Source organism: Panthera leo, chromosome D1 (assembly GCF_018350215.1).
Source record: "Panthera leo isolate Ple1 chromosome D1, P.leo_Ple1_pat1.1, whole genome shotgun sequence".
Taxonomy (NCBI): domain Eukaryota; kingdom Metazoa; phylum Chordata; class Mammalia; order Carnivora; family Felidae; genus Panthera; species Panthera leo.
Window position 1 is genome coordinate 606070 of NC_056688.1, and position 24096 is coordinate 630165.

Here is a 24096-nt window from a genome sequence, read left to right on the forward strand (position 1 = left end):
ATAAACTTATGTACAACTTGATAACTTAGTTTAACTTAGAAGTTATATTCAGAGATGCTGTGGTCTGTTGACACATATATGAATTTGTCATCATGTACTGAATAATATTCTAATGCAGCATTTTCCCAAACTGTTTGATAAGAATGTTTTTGGTTATGAATAAAGAACACCTTAAGCAAGTAAGTTTGGAAAATTACAGGATAGCAAAGTTAAATAGCTCTTGTTTCTGAGGGACTTCTCAAAGCATTTGTTAATATAGACCACACCTCTCAAGAGGAAAATGCATCGTGTTTTTTCTTGCCACATACGATTTCAAATTCAGCAAAGGTTTTTAGGCAAAAAAGCAGCTATGCCTTAGTGGCCCCTGAGTCTTCAACTTTGTTCTACAGCCCCATAAATCTAAACTAAAATATTCACTGATTTCTCTGCACCTAGTGCTTTCCTCTTCCCAGGCAAAGTCTGGGTTCCGTGTCTTGCCCCATCCCACCAGTCAGCACAAACCCAGAGGATGAAGTGACTCAGGAAAGAACATCAGCTCAGTTCACTGACTCTCCCTTCACCTGGATTTTTTCCCTTACAGCCCTCATTGGGTCAGAAGCCATCTAGTATTGAAATTTGTGTTTTAATTCATCTTTCCAAATTATTTTTATCACAAAGACTGGATTATCACAAGCTGTTGCACACTATTCAAAATCTTGTCTATCTGAAGCAAATACGCGAGGAAAGTAAAATAGCACCTATAAATATTGAAAAGTAGGAGAAAACCCTTAATTTCTGATGATATTATTTTGAAAACACCATGATCAAACTAAAAACCAACTAGAAATAAGGTGGCCAGTTAGAAAAGATGCAGGCAGCTCTGTCTCCCACATGTTGTCCCTGGCTGCCCGGAAACCATAAGGGACCATTATGGGACCATAAGGTCCCCATAAGGGACCATTAGTAACAGAAAAACAACAAAACCTCAGCAAGACACACACAGATTCTTGAAGGAGAAAATTAAACTGCTGCACTAAAAGGAATAGGAAATGACTAAGAGAAGCTAATAAACACTTGAATAGAAGAAATAATAAAGGGCAAAGGGTCAACATGTTAAGATGCATTTGAATATGTATATGAACAGATATTTCTATGCCATGTTTAATATTTAGCACATTTATTTATTTAAAGCATAGCTAATATGTGAGTTAAAGATGTGGAAAAGGTGGTAAAATCAGTAAACATAGATTCTCCATAAATGTAGTGGGGCCCCTCTGTTTAGAGTGTAATACCTCAGAATCCAAATGGGTTGAGACATGAACAGATGTTTCACACAAGAGAAAAAATAAATTTATAAAAAAGTATAGAGTGAAATATTTTCATTAGTTATCAAAATTTTAAAAATTGAATAAATTAATAGTAAGACACTACTTATCATTTATCACATCAATTTAGCAAAAATTGATTTAGCACATATAATACTGTACATACATGAGTGTATGTGTGAAATGATAAGAATTTGGAGAAATTAAGCATTATTATACACAGTAACTGTGTAAATTTTACAACCTATTTGGAAGCAATTTATATATCAAGAGTCATTTAAAAAATAGCTCCCTTACTAATTATCTTGGGCAAAAGTCCAGTTTTTTTAAGTTTTTTAAATTTATTTTGAGAGATAGCAGCAGACAGCGGAGGGGGGAGGGGGAGAGAGAGAGAGAGAGAGAGAGAGAGAGAGAGAGAGAATCCCAAGCAGGCTCCACACTGTCAACACAGAGCCTGATGCAGGGCTTGAACTCACAAACCGCAAGAACATGATCTGAACCAATACCAAGAGTCAGCCGCCTAATCAAATGAGCCACCCAGGCGCCCCAGGCTTACTATTATGAATAGTGCATTCAGTGTTTTTTCTTCATATTTATCACATTTAGAAAACAACATCTAAAAACTTCTTTAAAGTTTCTGATGGTAACAAAATGCCAGTTCAGTGCTACATTCTCAGTACCTAGTGCACAGCAAATTATAAGGACTTAAAAAATATTTTTGAATGGAGTACCTGATTCACATCTTCTCAATAAAACATTATATATTTAGGATAACTGAAAAGCCTAAGTAGCAATATAAATATATGTTGCAATAAGTAAATAGGATATAAACTTTTATGTATCTTCTATGTATACTGTCATTAAACTAAGTAAATAACATATATATACATATACAAATAATGGAAGAAACAATATTAAGGTAAGTTAACTATGAAAGGGTGATACCAAGTTATTCATCATGAAATACTGGAAAGTCATAACTGAAATGAATCTCAGTTTCCTGATCTGTTACACATGAATGAATTTATAGTTACAGAGGCACATAGGAAGAGGTGAGTCAGATAATATATATAAAAACCATTTTACAAATTACAAAGATCTTCACAAATGATAAGCAGTAATTTTCATGATTCACCATGAGTTATGATCTCCACTGATTACTAGTATTTGTATGTTGTGAATGAGTGACTATTTCATCTGTGGCTTAATGACTTCCCTAGAAAAATAGGAACCAACATTTGAAGGAAGTAGAAAAAGAAGGAGGAGGAGGAGGAGGAGGTGGAGAAGGGAGAGGAGGAAAAATAAGAGATAATTAGATTTATCATCTAGTTTGTCATCTATTTTGCTCTTTTAAGAAATTAATAATAAATTAGGCATGCTGTATATGTCAGTGAGTTTCAAATTTTCAAATCTGGGTCAAAGATTTAGTGTGTGTGTGTGTGTGTGTGTGTGTGTGTGTTTATGGAAATATAGGGAACTGTTTTAAGGAAAACCCAACAACTACTCAAGTGAAGAATCTTGTGTCTCATAGTTTTCATGTCATTAGATTCTCATAATTCTCATTTGCAAGATTATTTTAGGAATATTGAGCATGCCTTGAGTATGGCTATGATGAAGATATTATTAAATTAAACTCTATTAGATAGACATTTTGGTTATTAAGCAATATTTTCAGATAGTTTAATTTTTCCCATTAATTCTGGGCACTAGATATTGAATACCATTGTACTGGTTTAATATATTTTATATTTTTTATAGTTATTATTTTAAATGGTGATAGTGCATAGTAACTGGGCAGTTACTGCATGCTAGACACTTTCATAAACAGTAAAGATAAGGTGTGAGCCAAACCAAAAAAAATGTTTCTACTAATTAGAAATCGGCATCTGAACACATTAATATTAGCAAATCTAGCTATTCAGAACAAGAAACTACAAAATGAAAGGACTCTCTGGAGCTTCTATTTATAATATTTATAAATACAGACAAATAAGTTGTTCAAAAGATGAGTCTCTCTTCCCCAAATTATTACAGTTTTCACTTGGCATTTAATAGAATTCATTATTTATTACAATATAAATTCCACTCTCTGCTCCATAGGGATTGGTCCAGCTGCATCCCCTGCCATTAGCATCCATAATATCTGGTGCATAACATGGCACACTGGTATGTGCTCAATAACACTATATATGTATATATACATACATATATATATAAATATATACATACATATATATATATATACATATATATATATATATATACACACACACACACACATATATAGTGCTTAATAAAATTATTTTCCAGAATAGGTTTGTTGTCATTTGTTTAGCCCTCTTAACTTTTACAAATGATGAGAATATGAAATTCAGTGACAAATTTCAAACAAAAGACCAATAATTTGATCAATTCAGTAACATAGACACAACACTTGAGGGAGTAATATCTGTGTACAAACAGAGTGCTAATGGTTTCTTACATAGAAGATCTGTTTTCTGGTAATATTTACACCATGTCATTTTTTTTTCTGAATCTAAACACTACAGTCAATTTAAAAATCTGGATTACAATTAGAACCCATTGGGAAATAATCTACCAAATGGATCATAGTACTTTTAGTTCAGATGAAAACTGGATTAATATACAGATTCTTCTCTAGTCAAAAATGTCCAATATGCAGCAGGTATGTCCAGTTGCCTGATAAAGACATGACCATATGTGTGTGATTAACTATATGAGTACTTTTTTCTCAGAGCGTATGTGGATATTCTTTTAGAAGTCAATTTCACTAAACTGATATTTCTTTTCCAATCCTCACAATATAACTATAGACTAGTTTGGGGTGCTTGGGTGTCTCAGTTGGTTAAGCGTCCAACTTCAGCACAGGTCATGATCACAGTTTGTGGGTTCAAGCCCTGTGTCAGGTTCTGTGCTGACAGCTTGGAGCCTGGAGCCTACTTCTGGTTCCGTCTCTCCCTCTCTGTCCCTTCCCCACTTGCAGTCTCCCTCTCTCTCTCCCTCAAAAATAAACAGTAAAAAATTTTATAACTATAGACTAGTCCACAATCTTGAGAACAGTAAATTATGAGTGAGGGAAGCCCTAGAAATAACTAAGGAGACACATTCAGTTTACTGTGTATCAGGGTGCCATTCACATTAGCAGGAGTGGAAATACTGTTGCCATTTTATTGCAGAATAATGCTTCTGTTCTCAGGGGATTTAGATGATGAGTAGCTCTTGGGAACTGAAGAGTCTTCAGGACTGTTCTAATTATAACATTCCGTATTTTTGCAACCACTACAGAGTTTAGACTTTTAGTTTACAAAGACATCACTCAATGACCTTACCTAGTAAGTTTCCTTTGTAGACCATATACCACCATCAGGACACTCAGTTCAGATTAGTAAAATGTTGTCTTTTGTTTTGTTTTGTTTTTCTTCATAAGTGTATTCTTTAATCCCCATCACCTATTTCCCCCATCCCCCCATCCTCCCACCCCCTGGTAATCATCATAGTGTTCTCTGTAGTTATTTCTATTTCTGTAGTCTATTTCTTGGTTTGCCTCCCTCTCTGTTTTTCCTTTGCTCATTTGTTTTGTTCCTCAAATTCCACGTGTGAGTGAGATCATACAGTATTTGTCTTTCTCTGACTGACTTATTTCATTCAGCATTATATTATACTCTTTAGCTACATCCATGTCATTGCTAATGGCAAGATTTCATTCTTTTTATGGCTGAATAATATTCTGTCCACTTCTTCTTTATCCATTCATCTATCGATACACACTTGGGCTATTTCCATAATTTGGCTATTGTAAACAATGCTGCAATAAACACTGGAGTGCATATATCCTTCTGAATCAGTGTTTTTACTTGTGAGGTAAATACCCAGTAGTGTGATTCCTGGATCATAGGGTGGTTCTATTTTTAATTTTTTACAAAACCTCTATACAGTTTTCCACAGTGGCTGTACCAATTTGCATTTACACCAACAATGCAAGAGGGCTCCCCTTTCTCCGTGTCCTTGACAACACCTGTTGTTTCCTGTGTTGTGAATTTTAGCCATTCTGACTGGTGTGAGGTGATATCTCATTGTGGTTTTGATTTGCATATCCCTGATGATGAGTGATGTTGAGCATCTTTTCATGTATTTGTTGGCCATCTGGATGTCTTCTTTGGAGAAATGTCTGTTCCTGTCTTCTGCCCATTTTTAATTGGATTATCTGCTTTTTGGGTGTTGAGTTGTGTAAGATCTTTATATATTATGCATACTAACCCTTTTAGAATTTACCATTTGCAAATATCTTCTCCCATTCAGTACGTTGCCTTTTAGTTTGTTAATTGTTTCCTTCACTGTGCAGATTACTTTTATTTTGATGTTAGTCCCAACAGTTTATTTTTACTTTTATTTCCGTTGCCTCAGGAGACATATATGGAAAAAAGTTGCTACAAGTGATGTCAGTGAGTTTACTTGCCTATGCTCTCTGCTAGGAATTTTATGGCTTCAGGTCTCACATTTAGGTCTATAATCCGTTTTGAATTTATGTTTGCAAACAGTGTAAGAAAGTTGTCCAGTAGGGGCACATGGGTGGCTCAGTCGGTTGAGCGTCCTGATTTCAGTTCAGGTCATGATCTCACAGCTTGTGGGTTCAAGCCTCGCATCAGGCTCTGTGCTGACAGCTCAGAGCCTGGAGCCTGCTTCAGATTCTGTATCTCCTTCTCTCTCTCTCTACCCCTCCCTGCTCATGCTCTGTCTCTCTTTGTCTTTCAAGAATAAATAAACATTAAAAAAAAATTTTTTTAAAGAAAGTTGTCCAGTTTCATTCTTTTGCATATTGCTGTCCAGGTTTCCCAGCACAATTTGTTGAAGAAACTGTCTTTTTACCTTTGGATATTCATTCCTCCTTTGTCAGAAACTAACTGACCATTATACTTGTGGGTTCATTTCTGGGTTTTCCGTTCCACCATGGATCTATGTGTATTTTTATGCCACTACCATACCCTTTTAATAACGACTGCTTTGCAATACAACCTGAAATCTGGAATTATGATACCTCCAGTTTTATTTTCCTTTTTCAAGTTTGATTTGGCTATTCAGAGATCTCTTGTGGCTCCATACATATTTTAGGATTTTTGTTCTACTTTGTGAAAAATGCCATTGGTATTTTGATAGAGATTCCATTAAATCTGTAAAATACTTTGGGTAGTATTGACAGTTTAACAATATTTGTTCTTTCAATCCATAAGCATGGAAAGTCTTTACATTTCTTTGCGTCCTTTTCAATTTCTTTCATAAGTGTTATGTAGTGTTCAGAGTACAGGTCTTTCACTTCTTTGGTTAAGTTTACTCCTAGATATTTTATTGGTTTGGGTGCAACTGTAAGAGAGATTATTTTCTTAATTTCCCTTTCTGCTGCTTCATTATTAGTGTATAGAAATGCAACAGATTTTTTAATGAAAGTTTTCCCTTTAACAATATATACGGTTTCTGGGACAAAGTTCAGAATAGAAAATAAGGTAAGAACTTTGAATTAGATTAATTTTGAATTCTTAGTTCTGGTTTACCCAATGATATAAGGTGATCACCTTATTAAGGCATTTGGTATTATCTTGTAATGTTGAAAAATCACATACACTTCATCTTAGTAATTCTAATTATAGGTATATGCCTGAAGGAAATTCTAGCACATATGCAAGAAGACTTGTCCAAGAACATTGATAGTATTCTTCTTACTAGCAAAATGGTGAAAAACCAAACCCCAAAAGTCTGTTGATAGGAGAAGAAATAAGTAAGTTGTGGTTTATTTGCACAATGGAATAGTATACAATAGTAAGAGTGAATGAACTACAGCTGCATGTAACAACATAGGGGAATCTTAGAAGCATGATGTTGAGTGAAAAACACCACATTTCTCCAGGCTTCATATAGTATGATACCACATTTTATAAAGCTCAAAAACAAATAAAGCTAAACAGTACATTATTTAAGCACATATATGCATGTAATAAAAATATACGGAATGAAAGTGATAGAATTATAAACCAAAATTTCAGAAGTCATTACCCACAATGGGGGGGAGAGGAGGCTGGATGAGGGAGGAACATGTAAGTACATAAGAGTTATTGGTAATGATACAGGACCTGATTTGGATTGTTGATTGTGATTAACTGTTAATCACATGCTTTATCCTTTGTATTTATTCTTTAATATGAATCAAATACTATATTAAAAGAAAAAATATATATAAATAATTTTAAAATATGATTAAAAATTGACTAAATACTATGGCTTATCCAGTAAATATTATTCTCCTCTAGTAATTTTAAATAAGTATGTAGTCTTTTCATTTACTTATTTATTTATTCTCCCCTTACTGTGGAAATACACTGAGCCAGGCACTATGCTAGCTAGGTACTAGGGATTCAAAGACAGTCAGCATCCTTAAGTACCTTATGATCTGGTAAAAGAAGTTTAACAACACGATTGCAATTCTCCATGAATAGGAAGGATAAATAAAATGTTGCATAAAAATGATTAGAACATAGTAACTACTTGAAAATATTAACTATTAATAATATCAATATTAATAACATTAACTAAGATTATTATTACTATTACTGTTGCTATTTGAGTGGGGTGGGAGGAGTAGCCTTGAGGACACAGAGGCTGAGCACTTATATTCTTCAAGTAGTACACTTTTTCTCTTGCTAACCCAAAGTGTATACAATAATGGATGTTTCTGTTTCATACGGCGCCTCTGAGTAAGCAAAATGTGAAAGGTAAGAGAACAAAGCAAACCAAATACTATTTAATCTAAGCTCTACACCACACTGCCCGTTCTTTTAATATTTACTCTCTTTATAAATGTTTGCTCTTCACGTTGCTCTGATAATTCTAAGAATGCAATTTCCTCACAGAGCTCTACTTATCTTTAGAAAAGCAAAACTAGACATAGTTTATAGGCCAAATGGGAGAACAAAAAAACAATACATATAACTGAGAGATTTTCAACTCTGCCTCCTGAGCCACACAGCTCTAATCCAGCAGCCGCCTCTTAAAGTCCTGGGGGTAAACTAAGGCCCCTCGTCAGATGAAGGAACCCACACACATCAACTGATGGTGTTTTAGCCTGGGATTAAAATTGGGAGTATAAATACAGTCTGCTAAGTAAAGAATATTAAGGCAAAAAAGAAATTAAACTTTTTAGAGAAAGTTATACACTTTTGTACATTCTTACACAGAACAATTGCCACCACTGTATAAAGTAGCTCATGGCCAAAAAACTATTTTACTCAGGTCTCAGTGGACAACATTACCCAAGGCCTGAACCATATAAAACCAAGAGTTTAGATGCTAGATGCCCACATGAATCACACAGGTTTAAAATCAAGTCTTCAACCCAGTAATGCTGATCACTGGAAATGTCAAAACTATCTCCGCCCAATGAATAATTTAAACAGAGAAGCAAACATAGCCCTCGACAGAGGTTCCCCCATGAGCAGCCCTGTGGACACCCGCTGCTCCCGGCCACCTGCTGCTTCCTGACTCAACTTAAAGACCGAAACGGGTGGCTGATTCCACTACAGGGAGCAGCTCATCATACAAAGCTCCCTCACAGAGTGAAGTTCTGGCCAAAGCATGAGTGCTCAGATCCTCTGTTTTACTGGAGTCAGGGGAAAGAAAGGGCTCTCCTTTCATCTTTCTTATCTTTTCTTACCTTTCTACAAATAGCCCAAAACAAAGGGGAAATAATCCCTCTAGTGGTAAAATATATCAACAGCAAAGCACAGGCTGAGGTGGCCCAGCTAGAGTTGCCTGACTTTGATCGCAAAAGGTAGACAACATTCAGAACTGTGAGGCAGGCAGGCAGGACATGCATGCCAGTGATTTTCGTCATCAGATAAAATACAGATGTCCAGTCAAATTTGAAATAGTGAATATTTTTTGTGTAAGTATGACCCATGCAATATTTGGGATATACTCATGAAAATATTTGTTGTTTATCTGAAATTCAAATTTCAAATATACTTTATCTGCGAAATCTGGAAACGATACTAATAATGGATTTCAACAATTACAGCAGCAGTGTCTGAGCTCCAAACAGAAATCCCGTGATCACCATATACTCAGCAAAAATGGTTCAATACACGCCCATAATGCATATGGCCTCCCCGACACAGTCCAAATTCACAGAATACTAGAATTAATTCAGTTAGAAAATATGTTGCACCTTTGAAGCGTATAGCATAAAGTTGCATGTTAAAATATCTCATCATTTCTGTTGCTAATATATTCAGATGACTTTTCTTTTTTGCTTAAAATTTTTATTTTGCAAAATTAACAGACAACTACGTTACATTATTTTGAAAGCTAGGAAAGACAAGCTAGAAAACAAAGCCTTATAACACCCATATTCCCACCAACCTAGAGAAATATTGATACCAGATGATTTTTCGATATACAGGTATAAGTTCACGCCTTATTTATTTATTTATTTATTTATTTTAAAGGGCGGGGGGGGGGGGGGAGATTGTGAGTAGGTAAAAGGGGCAGAGAGGGAGCATCCCAAGCAGGCTCCACGTAGACCCCGACTTGGGGCTCAAACCCACCAACCATGAGATCGTGGCCTGAGCTGAAATTGACTCGGATGCTCAACTGAGTCCCCCAAGAGCCCTGCGTGCCATTAATGACTGCTTTTTCATTAACGTATTCATTCTTAAATAGGACTTTACCCACATGGAACTTACCTTCCCGTGGAAGGAGATGAAGTTACAAATAAAAATATGATCCATGAGAGAACCCATGACGCGAAGGAAAATGAAGCCAAGCAGGAGAGAGTGTGTTGGGGGCCGGGGTGAAGCGCGGTGTTTATGTCAGATGATGACGGCCTACACCTGCCCCTCAAATAGGGACACAAGAGGAGGCCGGGAATCAGCGCTGGAAGCAGTCCTCGCAGTGACCGGTTTTACCTCAGGGAACACAGGAGGTTCCGGAAAGTAAGTCCTGCGCGTGCGCAGCTGGACGCAGCCCGGCCGCAGGGAGGCCCGAAGCCTTCGGGCGGGCGATGCCAGCGGCCAAGCTCGGGGGTGACACGCTCCGCAGAGCCAGCGAACAAGCAGGGGAAGGGACACACGACCCCGGCCCTCAAGGGCCTTCCTGCGGCGACAACCGAAGCTGGGTATTTGTGCGGGAGATTATACCCCCTCCCCCCCCCCCCCCAGGGCGAAGCAGTGCGCATGCCTGCCGCCGCCAGTCTTCCCAGCAGGCTGTGCGGGCCGGCGCGTGACCCGCCTATGACCCGGAGAGCCGAGCCGGCAGGCACCGTGCGGAGCCGGGGGAGGACTTGCACCCGCATCCGGACCCGGCGTGCCCCTGGGTTCTCACCCTGGGCAGCCACGTCCGCGCTGGCAGGCAAGTACTCCGAGTGCGACAGTGCGCGAGTATGTCCTTTAAGTGCGGGGGTCGGGCACCTGGGGGCAGCCGTTAACCCTCTGGTTCGGCTCAGGTCATCTCTGGTTTGGTGGGTTCAAGTCCCGAGTCACATGAGCCCCGCTCGCCTCTCTCTCTCTCTCTCTCCCTCTCTCCCTCCCTCCCTCTGTTCCTGATGGGATTCTCTTTCTCTGTCCCTCACTTACTTACGCCCTTTCTATCTGTCTGTCTGTCTCTCTCTCTCTCTCACAAAATAAAAATTAGAAAAAACTTAAAGTGCCGGGTTTGCTTCTCAGCCTTTGGGCAAAGATGGAGCGGAAGGGACTTGGAGAAGGCATCATGTGGGGCGTTTCCGGGACAGAGCCGTCCAACGTGGCTGAAACTAGGGGGCAGAAGTGGTACCCCCAGGGGGTCCCTGGGGGACTCAGTGGGTTAAGCGTGGGACTTTGGCTGAGGTCATGACCTCCCAGTTCATGAGTTCAAGTCCTGCGCCGTGCTTTGTGCTGACAGCTCAGAGCCTGGAGCCTGCTTCAGATTCTGTCTCCCTCTCTCTCTGCCCCTCCCCCGCTGGCGCTCTTTCTCTCTTTCTCAAAAGTAAATAAACAACAACAAAAAGAAGTGGTACCCACACTACTGAAAACTTGCCCCATTGTAACCAGTTTTGTGTGATGATGTCTTCTAGGCAGAAATGACGTATAAACCAGATTGGCAGGGACCAAGCACACTGCTCCTGCACACCGCGCCTCGAGACCTTCTTGTGGAAAAGGAGGACACTGCAGGCTGATTTGCAGGCAAGTGCATGTCATCTGACAGCCGCCGCTCGCGTGGGAGACCACTTTCCACTCCTGACAGTCCTGACTGATGCTGGTGGTGCTCACGTGGCAGAATTCGCCCCCTAGATCTCAGAGGTACCACAGAAGCCACGGCTGGGGAGGGGATGGGGCAGAGCATGGAAATGCCACTGATTAGAAACAAATCTCTCTTCCAGCCGAAAATGGTCTTTTGTTATTTTAAAGTGCCTTTGAGGAAAATATTCGGCTAATTCCGAGTTCATTCTATCTGTCAGGACTGCCATTCTTCTCCCAGAAGGCTTGTCTTCCTCCTTCACAGGATGGATTCTGCACACAAAGGGAAAGTCCCACGTGCCTGGGGGTTGGGGGGGCAGGGGGTCCAGGCCATCTTGGGCGGAGGTCCAGATGGAGAGGATGTGGAGGACACATACCCGCAGCTGAGTCCGCTGGCCTCTGTCCTCACCACCCGACTCCCGGAGTGCTCGGCTGACATCACTGTGGCCTGTGCTGTCCTCACGTCACTTGGTTCTGGCTGTCACCCCCACCCCCGTCTGGGTCTCCTTGCTCTCTGCACCTGGCCTGGCCCCAGCCGGCCGCACTGTGGCCTCTGCCGTGTGGCCCACACAGACCTCAGCAGAGGGTTCTCGCTCTGCTACTGTCGAGTCCTGCACGAGAGCGCTGGGGAATCTGAGTCTCCCCTGTGCTGGAGAGAGAAGCAATCTCCAGCATCCTCTCTGTCCAGACATGCCAGCTCACCACCTCTCTTCTGTTGTGTTCACTCCCCGTGAAGGGGCCTCCTTCCTGAGAACCTTCAATCTACCTAAGATTTCTCTATTTCTTCGATATCCACCCCACCCTTCCTTCTTTACACAGCTTTAGTGCCGTATGATTCACTTGCCATGAAACTGATCCCTCGTAATGCCCAGATCAGTGCATTTTCATAAATGCATAGGGGGCACAGCCAACACTGTGGTTCAGGCTCAGTGCACCTGCACCTAAATGTTCCCTCACACTCATCTGTAGTGGGTCTCATTCCCACTGAGTGCTCTCTGTGCTGGGCGGAAGCACTCCCAATGCCAGGCTGTTGGACTGGGTACTTAACCAGCTTTTCCACTGAGGACAGCTGAAAATCAGCACTAGGTGTGTGAGGTGTGATGTTCAGATGAATGATAATTTGTATGAAAATTACCAGGCCAAAATGTAGGAACAGGTGAGAACCCACCCAAAAAAGGTACAAATGGTTCCCCAAACTATTTTGGCCCTGAAAACACTTGCCCAAAGGAACAGACAGCCGTGAGCAGAACTGGGGTTTGAGTGGCTTCTTAGAACACAGCAACTAAGGCAGCCGGGGCCCACCTGTCACGAAGCCTGAGGAGCACCACTGTCCCCTCTTTCCATAGGGACCCTCAGAGGAAGAGCTAGCGTTTCTCCAGATTTGCAGCCCAAGTATTACAAGGAAGCTGAACACTTATACTTGGGTAATTGGTCGTACAAGACCACCAACATGCAAGGGAATAAGACAACATGAGACATGAGCGGGAGAAGCCAGAAACAATGGACAGACTCATAAACACTTCATTTAGAAATTATACATTCTGTGAATTTTTTTAATCTTTAAAATAACTGAAAGGAATCAGACACTGAAAAGTGAGGAGGCAGATCATAAAAAGAATTAACTAGCAAGTCTTGAGCAGAAGATACAGTAACTGAAACTTAAGTCCCTATGATGCATTTTATCCAGTGTTTTTTGGCAAACTTCCCCAATTCTCATCCTTCCTTTTATTCTTCCTATTATTCTATCCTCCAGCCTCACTAAACTCTGGAATCTGGAAACAAAAGGAGCAAGGGGTATTGGCAACTCATCAATTAATGTGTCTGCACATAGCTTCTTATTTGATGGTTTGTTAGTGCCCTTCCTAGAAATTGACATCCAAACTCTTTATTGGAAAGAAATAAAATAATCTATCTCAAAACTGGGCAGGGATTCTGCATTTATTAGGTTGCTTTCTGTTGGATTTCACAAAAACCCATCTTGAGCTTAAAACATAAAAGGAAATCATTTTAACAACACCATATTATCATGGCATCCAACTACAGAATTGCTACATGACCTCAGAATAAAAGTTGGAAAATGGACTCAAATATTATTCCTTCTCTCACTCCCTTCCACCCCCCACACTTGTTTCTCTTAGGTTCTCAGCCTCCCTGTCTTCTGGAAAAAGAAAATGACCTCATACTCCCTTATCTCAGATTCATCACCCTGGTCCTCTGGCCAGGGTCTGTACTATCTCCAGAGAGAAGGAGATGGGAAAACAAAATATTAACCATCCACTATCGTGACAGCACTCATAAGTGTTAAACTTCTAAGGTTCATCTGTAGTTTCTGTAGGTCTGACAAACTGTATCAATAAAACCATAATCAGTCCTACAGGAATACATAAAACTTCCAGAAAGGAGGGGAGAGGAACAAGAGACTTTTTCTTCTGGTTCCAGCCAACAAGTTTATTTCAATTAACCATTCTACCTCAGACAAGTAAAAAAGCAGGAAGAAATAGTTTTTAATAGTAAAAACATGTTCTGACCCGTGTAGATACAGGGTTTTCTTTAATAGTAACTTGGTATGAATTTTTCTGTGTGTTATTGTTTACAATAAAAAGGGGTTTAAAATATCTGAATGAATGAATTCCCTAATATGTAAAGTTTCATAAATAACTTTATTTATTTATTTATTTATTTATTTATTCATTTATTTATTTATTTAGAGAGATAGAGAGAGAGAATCCCAAGCAGGCTCTGCACTGTCAGCACAGAGCCTGACTCGGGGGTTGATCCCATGAACTGTGAGATCATGCCCTGAGCTGAAATCAAGTCAGACAACTGACTGAGCCACCCAGGTGCCCCATAAATAACTTTAAAAATATAAGTAAGGAATAATAACAGGAACATCACAAAAAAGAAGTGAAGAGTCAATCATCAGACAAAAATATGCTCGCTTTCACTAATAATCAAAATATGGAGGTTTTAAAGAGGATTTTTTTTTCCATCATCCAACTGTTAAAAATTAAGAAGACTTTATAACCAGGGTTGATAAGAATGTGGGGAATCTGACACTGCAATGCTAGTCTGCAGCACTCCGAACCAATGAACTGTATCTACATACACCATCATAAAAAGATCACCAAATCACACTGGTAGCTGTAAAACATAAATTGCCAAACAATTGAAAACCCAAACTGTGTGAAGACAGGATGAGCAGAAAGAAGGGACCTGTGGAATGTAGGTCATAACCATCTGGCCATGGGGAAGATGGTGAGGCCCTGGGGCAGTTACAAGGACCACAAATAGCTCAGTGGTCCAGGGGCAAAAGTCTGGAAGCAAGGAGAACAAGACCGTACTCAGGCCATCAGCAGTTTACCAGCATTAAAAATATGTTGAAGGTCTAGGAACCCAGATAATACAAATAAGTGCCTGGAGTTCACAAAATGCAATGTAGCTGAAATTGCATCAGAGACAGAAACAGATATGAAAAGGTAAGTCTGGTACAGAAATCCGCAGAAGTTATTCTAACTATGGGAAGTATGATTGTGCTTGTGCTCTACTCCTGGAGAAGACAAGAAAGGAGGTGACAGTTCATGGGCTGCTCACACAGGAAAAAAACAAGAACTTTTATTCCAAGTATATTCATGGCAAAACAATGTGACTCAATCCATGGGGAAAAAGATGCGGCGTTGTGCTATCTCTGTGACCTCTGACTCGAGACTAAACTCAGCTTTTGGCTACCTCGTTGCTAACCGCAGTTGTACATCAGAACAAAAAGTTCTATCAAACAAACGCCTGACATTCTAAACTTTGAGAAAGGCGAGTACTCTCAAAACATACTGAATTCAGAGCACACATGTCAACAGAAAGTGACCTAACAATTTCCCTGAAGCAGAGAGAGAAGGGATGGAGTTGCTGGCCCCAAGAATACTTTCATTTCACCATTATACTCTCGCCTACAGCTGATTTAGCATTTGCTGCCAACCCCTCACTGCCCACAACCTGTAGAATGGAGTCTTTTTTTTTTTTTTAACGTTTATTTATTTTTGAGACAGCGAGAGAGCATGAACGGCGGAGGGTCAGAGAGAGAGGGAGACACAGAATCTGAAACAGGCTCTAGGCTCTGAGCTATCAGCACAGAGCCCGACGTGGGGCTTGGACTCACGGACCGCAAGATCATGACCTGAGCCAAAGTCAGACGCTTAACCGACTAAGCCACCCAGGCGCCCCTAGAATGGAATCTTTTAGATTACAGGAATGTAAAATACATCAGGATAAAAAACAGAGCCCTCTTTATTTTTTTTTAAATTTATTGTCAGGTTAGCTAACAAGCAGTGTATACAGTGTAGAATGAGCCCTCATTTAACAGTCCATTGTATTTATTTCTCCATTGCATTTCATTGCAGAAGTACAGCAAAAATAAAAGGTTCTTTGCATTTTTATTCAAAAAATAAGTCATTTCTATCTAGCTATAGGTGATGCAGTGAGCCATCACAGATCTCAACAATCCATTTAAGTGGGCCTTCAAATCCACGTGATGAGATATTTTTCTTCTAGTTTCTTTTTCACTAACATCTTCTGCCTCTGGAATGTGAGCAGGGCCCGGTAGGAAAAGTTTCCTTTGCGTCCTCTCTCATCTGTTCCTGCTGCACCTCCCTTCTCCTCCCCCTTCTGTCTAAAGTTAAAATCTGCCCAGTGCAGTTGAGAAGCATTCCTCATAAAATTCTTATATTAGTTATATTATTACAAAAAACATGTAAATATAGAAGTGAATGTGTTAAGTGTAGCCTAACCAACATTATGTTATAGAAAAAAATATAGATAAAATGAGTTCATCCATCATCTCCATACCTGAAAGTATTACTAGTTATATTTTGCGGTGTTTCCCTAATCTTTTATATAAGCATATAAAATGGAAGTGTATTGCATATATTTTTTGAACTTTGTATTCGTTCAAAATATGCCATGAATATTTTAATCTATTAAGTTAGTTAAGTACATGACATAATATTCCATCATATAGATATATCATGATTAATCTTATCATACCTTCTTGTTAGATTCCAGGTTACTTAAATGATGTTATATTATAAATAATGCTGAAGTAAATAGCATCTTAACTAAATCTTGTATATATTCCAATTTCTTAAACACAGTTTCCTAAAAATGGAATTACTTGGTGAAAGGTATGAATATTTTTAAGATGTCTGCAACTTGCCCCATATTGCCCTGCAGAAAGCAGGTACTGATATACTCTGACCCAGGCAGTTCACAGAGTACAAACCTTACTTTACCTTCACGGCACTGGGCATCATAATTTTTTAAGCTTTATACCAAATCCAAAAATAAAAATTTGGTAACATTATTTTGAATATGATTGTTTTGATTTTTAGTGAATTAGAATATTCTTATAGTGAAGTACTCAAAGATATTTTTCTTTACCTGTAAGGATACATTATATATTTGCCTTAGTTTTTGCTATAATTTGTCCTTTTCCAAATTGGTATCTCACATTTTGATTGCCCATATTGGGTTTTGTATACAGAGATGTTTAATTTTATGTAGTTGAAATATCTTTTTTTTTTATGTTTTCCTATTATCTCAAGAGGCCTTCCCCATCCCACATCAAATTAAAATACACTCCTATGCTCCCTGGATTATTTTATGTATACATGTAGCTTTCATCTCAAAACCGTAAGGAATATCTTTAGGTCAAAGGATTCTGCTCCAACAACTACTACTTAGACAAAGCCTAAATGTTTTAAATATCTCACTTTAGGGGCGCCTGGGTGGCTCAGTCAGTTAAGCGTCCAACTTTGGCTCAGGTCATGATCTCACAGCTCGTGGGTTTGAGCCCCGCATCAGGCTCTGTGCTGACAGCTTTGGATTCTGTGTCTCCCTCTCTCCCTGCCCCACCACTGCTCACGCTCTCTCTCTCCCTCTCACTCAAAAAATAAACATTAAAACAGTTTTTTTAATATCCCACGTTATTTTTTAAATAAAAGTTGTCATTTATTTTGAATTACACATTGTCTAAAATCCAAAAAAGTACCATTTAGAAGATACAGGCATAGCCTATCTCAGAAATTACACCAAGCCTGAAGGCTTTAGAAAACTCCAATAATCTCCAATTTGGTGGCACGGAATTGCATTTGTTTCGTCCTTACCAACTGCAACTGCCACTCTGTAAGAAGAAAGTGGCACAATCAAGCTAATGTGCAGACTGTGTTGTTGTCTTACCCTGGATGTGGGCAATGTCAAGTAAGGTGTCGGGAATGTTCTAACTGAGCAGCACAGAGGAGCCCTGAGGAGGAAGGTGCTAGACAATACTGAAGAGGAGGCTGAAGCACACTGCAGAAACAGGTATTTTCATTTACTGGAAGCAGTGTACTATATATTCTTTTATTTTTTAAGTTTATTTTTTGAGAGAAAGAGAGTGAGTGGGGAGGGGCAGAGATGGAGAGAGAGAGAATCCCAAGCAGGTTCCGAGCTGTCAGCACAGAGCCCCACATGAGACTCAGTCCCATGAACTGTGAAATCATGACCTGAGCTGCAGCCAAGGGTCAGAGGCTTAGCCTACTGAGCCACCGTGTCGTTTGGGTGTGTCTGAACTGGTTGAACTCCTTGGCTAATTTTCTTTGTCACTAAACTTTTTCGTGTTGCTTACTTTGTACACGGTCAGTCATGTTTTACCTGAGAAAGTCGTCCAGCCGTCATGTGGGAGCACACCACACAGATCTGTTCTGTTTACCACGTAAGCTAGTTGTGTTGTGAATAAAACCCCGTGTTACACAGCTACTGAAGATCACAAAACCGTAATAATACTTCACTGAGCTCACTTTGGAAAACCGAACAAGTATTTATTTAGCATCAAAAATGAAGTGGCATGGTCAAAAAAAAAAAAAAAAAAAAAAAGAGGAACATTCAGATGAAAACTGAAATATTCAAGCATTGAAAATTATGTCTTTACAAAGTAAAACATCTGCTTAGCTGATGTTGATGTATAATTTTATTCTGAACATTGAGCACTGCATAGAAGTAGCCACATTTCATATTGATATTCACTTCATACTTTCTGTGAGAGAAAACCTGTAGCAGTCTGTGGTTCAGTTTGGATATGCTCTTTTCATCAACTCCACTTCACCCGCTCCGTAGACTAATCGCAAGCTTACTCTCTTGCTGTAAAGCTCACGGGTGCTCTCTGAGGCGGTTGGACATCCGTCCCATATGCCTGCTCTGCAGCCCCCTCAAGTCCTGTGCCAAACGAGAATGACTTATTTCTTTCCAAACGCATTTATGCAGGTTGTACTCATTGTGTAATTAACATATAATTTCATTAAATATTAGGTAAACGGTGAACTATCAGAGTAAAAAGAAAATCGTTTCTCTGAACAACTCCGTGAGTACTTTAGAAAAACTCAATAAGAAAAATTTTGAGGTGGGTCCTGGTGGCTCAGCTGATTGAGCATCTGACTGGCTTTCAGCCCAGGCCGTGATCTCACAGTTCATAAGTTCGAGCCTCACATCGGGTTCTGTGCTGACAGCGCCAAGCCTGCTTGAGATTCTCTCTCTTCTCTCTCTACCCCCCCCCACCACTCACATGTGTGCTCTCTCTCAAAATAAATAAATAAACTTAAAAAGATTTTTGAAGGTAAAATTGCTGTTGATTTGTCACAGGGAAGATGACTTAATAGAGAACAAGATCATAAAAATCTTTATTGTGTTGCAGTGCTGAATTCTTACTTGACTTACAAGAAAGTAGGAATAGGAGATGCAGACACTGCATGGTGGGGGGGGGGGGTGATTTACATGAGAATTTGGAGAGCTGGCCCAACCCACGTGCTGTCTTCCCAGGACCTGGAAGAGACTACAGTCTCACCATCACCCCTCTATCAGGACCACTAAACAGAAAGTTGCTCCCCATCCTGCACGCCTGTTGCCTGATAGAAGCCAATGCTAAGCCATCTCCAAAGGCCCACTCTCATTCTCTCTCTGAAGAACACCATCACATGTAGGGAGGGAAGAAGGCACAAGAGCCCACAACTAGCCAACCAGCAAACTGCTAACTTGTTCGCATCTCTGATCCCACTCAATCCTCATGTAGGGCCAGCATGAGAGTGTCGTCCTCATTCTAGTGATAAAAAAAGGGGGGGAGGGGCCAGGAGCAGGTACACACAGTCATGAACCCCTGGCTGAGATGTGGTACGGTCTGGGCTTCTAACTCCAGAGGCTGGTTCTCTCTGCTTCCCCATTTCTTTAGCAATCAAATACTAACTCCTATTACAAAATACCAAGTTAGAGGAAATTTGATTTCTCTCAGCTTCAACCTTTGAGTGTGGTATAATGAATTTTAAATGAGTCCACTAGTCAATAAAAGATAAGAAAGTGTTTGTTTATTTTTTTTATTTTTTTACTGGAGAGAGAGAGAGTAAGAGTGCAAGCAGGGCAGCAGCGGAGGGAGAGAGAAAGAGAGAATTTTAAGCAGGCTCCACACTCAGCACAGAGCCCAATACGGGGTTCAATCCCACACTTCTAGGATCGTGACCTAAGCCAAAATCAATAGTTGGACACTCAACTGACTGAGATACCCAGGTGCCCTAATAAAGTATTTATAAATCAATTGAAAGAAACATACCTTCAAAACAGCTATCCCATAAATTTTCAAAATTCACAAGGGTAATCTTATAAAAGAATGTATTTACTTTTAAAGTTTTAAAGTAAAAATGCTTTAAATAATACAGACAAAACAATGACTTTATGGCTAAGAATTTTCCCAATATCCCATTCCAATAAAAAGACAGTTTTTAAAAATTCTGTATGCTATATAATATTGAATGCATAACCTCATTATATTATCTGAGACTTTGTCCTCAAAAATGGTATATACTTAAGTGGATTCTCAAACTCTCTCATGTTCCTCTACATGACCAAAGAAGCATCTGCTCTAGAACTTTTGTCTTCTAAACTTGTCAGCATTGATTTTAATATCACCAAGACCTCCATTGCTTACTACTTCCTGCTTTGACATGATTTTTCCTACTGTACTGACATAGACTGATTGACTCATTCATTCATTCATTCATTCACACACTCATCAACTCATTAAAACATTCACTTAGCAAATATTTCCATTTCTTCTAACACTTACCACTCTTCTGGACATTGAGGATGCAGTGTTAAGGAAGTCTCTGTTTCCTTGGGCAGTGCACTGTCTGTATTTTCCAGCCCCTGAAAACTGCAAGACAGAGGACAGGAACAAACGACTGGATTCTGGCCAATTGAATAAGGACAAAATAAATGCAAATTAGTTTTGAGCCTGGCGTCAGAATCCTCTCAATGAGCCTTAACATGCACCTTCTTCCTCATCTCCTGGATGGATACAGGGATCCAACAAAGGACTTTGAGTTCCTAGGGATGGTGAAGCCACCAGGCAGAAAGAATCTGGGTTCCTAAAACACATGGAAGATCATTTATCCAGCAACCAATGCATGAGTGAAAAACAAACATGTATCCTAACTGGTGCTGCCATTATGGAACCCGGCACAGGGTCTCCTGAAAAAACTAAAAATAGGCCCACCATATGATCACAGTTCCACTTCTGGATGTATCAGTCTGGAGGATAATAAGACTGAAACACGTTTTTCAATTTAGTCTGGTTCCTCTTGAATCCCTGAACAAAGCTGATTTGTAGCGATGGAATATTCTGGGCATAGGCTTTTTAAATTGTCAACTTAGACTTTGACATATTTCAATTTATTACTTTTCAACCATAAAGTTGGCATATTTGCTTTAGAATAACAGTCCTCCTTTTAATCTGTTTATTTATGAAATACACCACTTTCCTCTGGGCAAAGCTGCAGCTTGGGCTCTGAAATCTAAGCAGTGATTTGACATAGTGTAATTACCTGTAGTCAGCTTTAAGAGGAGACCAGGTAGTGGAGACAGACTCTTCCACCTGTGGGCAGGACACATTAAACTCCGGAGGTTAGCTTTTAAAGAAAATTTTAGAAAGTATAATATGACAAAGTCATATCAGCTTAACATACAGACCTCACACAAATTCACACACACACACACACACACACACACACACACACACACACACACACAAAATGCTAGTGAACAATAGAGGTTATAAAACTACCCAGAATCTTAGAATAAAGTTTAAAGGTCATAATATGGTACTTCGTGTCTTGTTGAAGGCAAAGAGGAAATCAAAATACTTAGAATTGGGGAGGTTTTCTAGAAACTACCCCTTTTATATATTATTGATTAGAGTTTAAACTGGATTAACTTTTTTTAATAAAAATTTATTTTTCTTTTTATTTTTTAAGTTTATTTTTTAAGTAATCTCTACACCCAATCAGTGCTTAAACTGAGTATTCTGAGATCAAGAGTCACACACTCCACTGACTGAACCAGCCAGGTGCCCCTTGGATTAACTTTATAAAGGCATATTGGGGTCTCCTGGGTGGTTCAGTCGGTTGATCGTCCAATTTCAGCTCAGGTCATGATCTCACGGTTCGTGATTCCAAGTCCCACATCAGGCTCTGTGCTGACAGCTCAGAGCCTGGAGCCTGCTTCAGATTCTGTGTCTCCCTCTCTCTCTGTCCCCTCCCCTCATGCGCTCTCTCTCTCTCTCTCTCTCTCACACACACACACACAAATAAGCATTAAGAATTTTTTTAATTAAAAAAATTTAAAGGCATTTTGACAGAATTTTTTTATTTTATTCTATTTATTTTTTCAATATATGAAATTTATTGTCAAATTTGTTTCCATACAACACCCAGTGCTCATCCCAAAAGGTGCCCTCCTCAATACTCATCACCCACCCTCCCCTCCCCCCACCCCCATCAACCCTCAGTTTGTTCTCAGTTTTTAAGAGTCTCTTATGCTTTGGCTCTCTCCCACTCTAACCTCTTTTTTTTTTTTTCTTTACCCTCCCCCATGGGTTTCTGTTAAGTTTCTCAGGATCCACATAAGAGTGAAAACATATGGTGTCTGTCTTTCTCTGTATGGCTTATTTCACTTAGCATCACACTCTCCAGTTCCATCCACGTTGCTACAAAGGGCCATATTTCGTTCTTTCTCATTGCCCTGTAGTACTCCATTGTGTATATAAACCACAATTTCTTTATCCATTCATCAGTTGATGGACATTTAGGCTCTTTCCATAATCTGGCTATTGTTGAGAGTACTGCTATAAACATTGGGGTACAAGTGCCCTTATGCATTAGTACTCCTGTATCCCTTGAGTAAATTCCTAGCAGTGCTATTGCTGGGTCATAGGGTAGGTCTATTTTTAATTTTCTGAGGAACCTCCACACCGTTTTCCAGAGCGGCTGCACCAATTTGCATTCCCACCAACAGTGCAAGAGGGTTCCCGTTTCTCCACATCCTCTCCAGCATCTATAGTCTCCTGATTTGTTTATTTTGGCCACTCTGACTGGCGTGAGGTGATATCTGAGTGTGCTTTTGATTTGTATTTCCCTGATAAGGAGCGACGTTAAGCATCTTTTCATGTGCCTGTTGGCCATCCGGATGTCTTCTTTAGAGAAATGTCTATTCATGTTTTCTGCCCATTTCTTCACTGGGTTATTTGTTTTTCAGGTGTGGACTTTGGTGAGCTCTTTATAGATTTTGGATACTAGCCCTTTGTCCGATATGTCATTTGCAAATATCTTTTCCCATTCCGTTGGTTGCCTTTTAGTTTTGTTGGTTGTTTCCTTTGCTGTGCAGAAGCTTTTTCTCTTCATGAGGTCCCAATAGTTCATTTTTGCTTTTAATTCCCTTGCCTTTGGGGATGTGTCGAGTAAGAGATTGCTACGGCTGAGGTCAGAGAGGTCTTTTCCTGCTTTCTCCTCTAGGGTTTGGATGGTTTCCTGTCTCACATTCAGGTCCTTTATCCATTTTGAGTTTATTTTTGTGAATGGTGTGAGAAAGTGGTCTAGTTTCAATCTTCTGCATGCTGCTGTCCAGTTCTCCCAGCACCATTTGTTAAAAGAGACTATCTTTTTTCCATTGGATGTTCTTTCCTGCTTTGTCAAAGATTAGTTGGCCATACGTTTGTGGGTCTAGTTCTGGGGTTTCTATTCTATTCCATTGGTCTATGTATCTGTTTTTGTGCCAATACCATGCTGTCTTGATGATGACAGCTTTGTAATAGAGGCTAAAGTCTGGGATTGTGATGCCTCCTGCTTTGGTCTTCTTCAAAATTACTTTGGCTATTCGGGGCCTTTTGTGGTTCCATATGAATTTTAGGATTGCTTGTTCTAGTTTCAAGAAGAATGCTGGTGCAATTTTGATTGGGATTGCATTGAATGTGTAGATAGCTTTGGGTAGTATTGACATTTTGACAATATTTATTCTTCCAATCCATGAGCAGGGAATGTCTTTCCATTTCTGTATATCTTCTTCAATTACCTTCATAAGCTTTCTATAGTTTTCAGCATACAGATCTTTTACATCTTTGGTTAGATTTATTCCTAGGTATTTTATGCTTCTTGGTGCAATTGTGAATGGGATCA

At 39.6% G+C, this 24096-nt stretch overlaps 1 long non-coding RNA gene across 1 annotated transcript in view; it reads left to right on the plus strand.

The window, feature by feature from the left end:
* Nucleotides 1-10480, plus strand: part of LOC122200223 — a 36962-nt gene extending 26482 nt beyond the window's left edge. The window contains exon 4 of the long non-coding RNA XR_006193753.1: nt 10217-10480. This is a non-coding gene — a long non-coding RNA (uncharacterized LOC122200223). The remainder of the gene's footprint in view (nt 1-10216) is intronic.
* The last annotated feature ends 13616 nt before the right edge of the window (nt 10481-24096 follow it).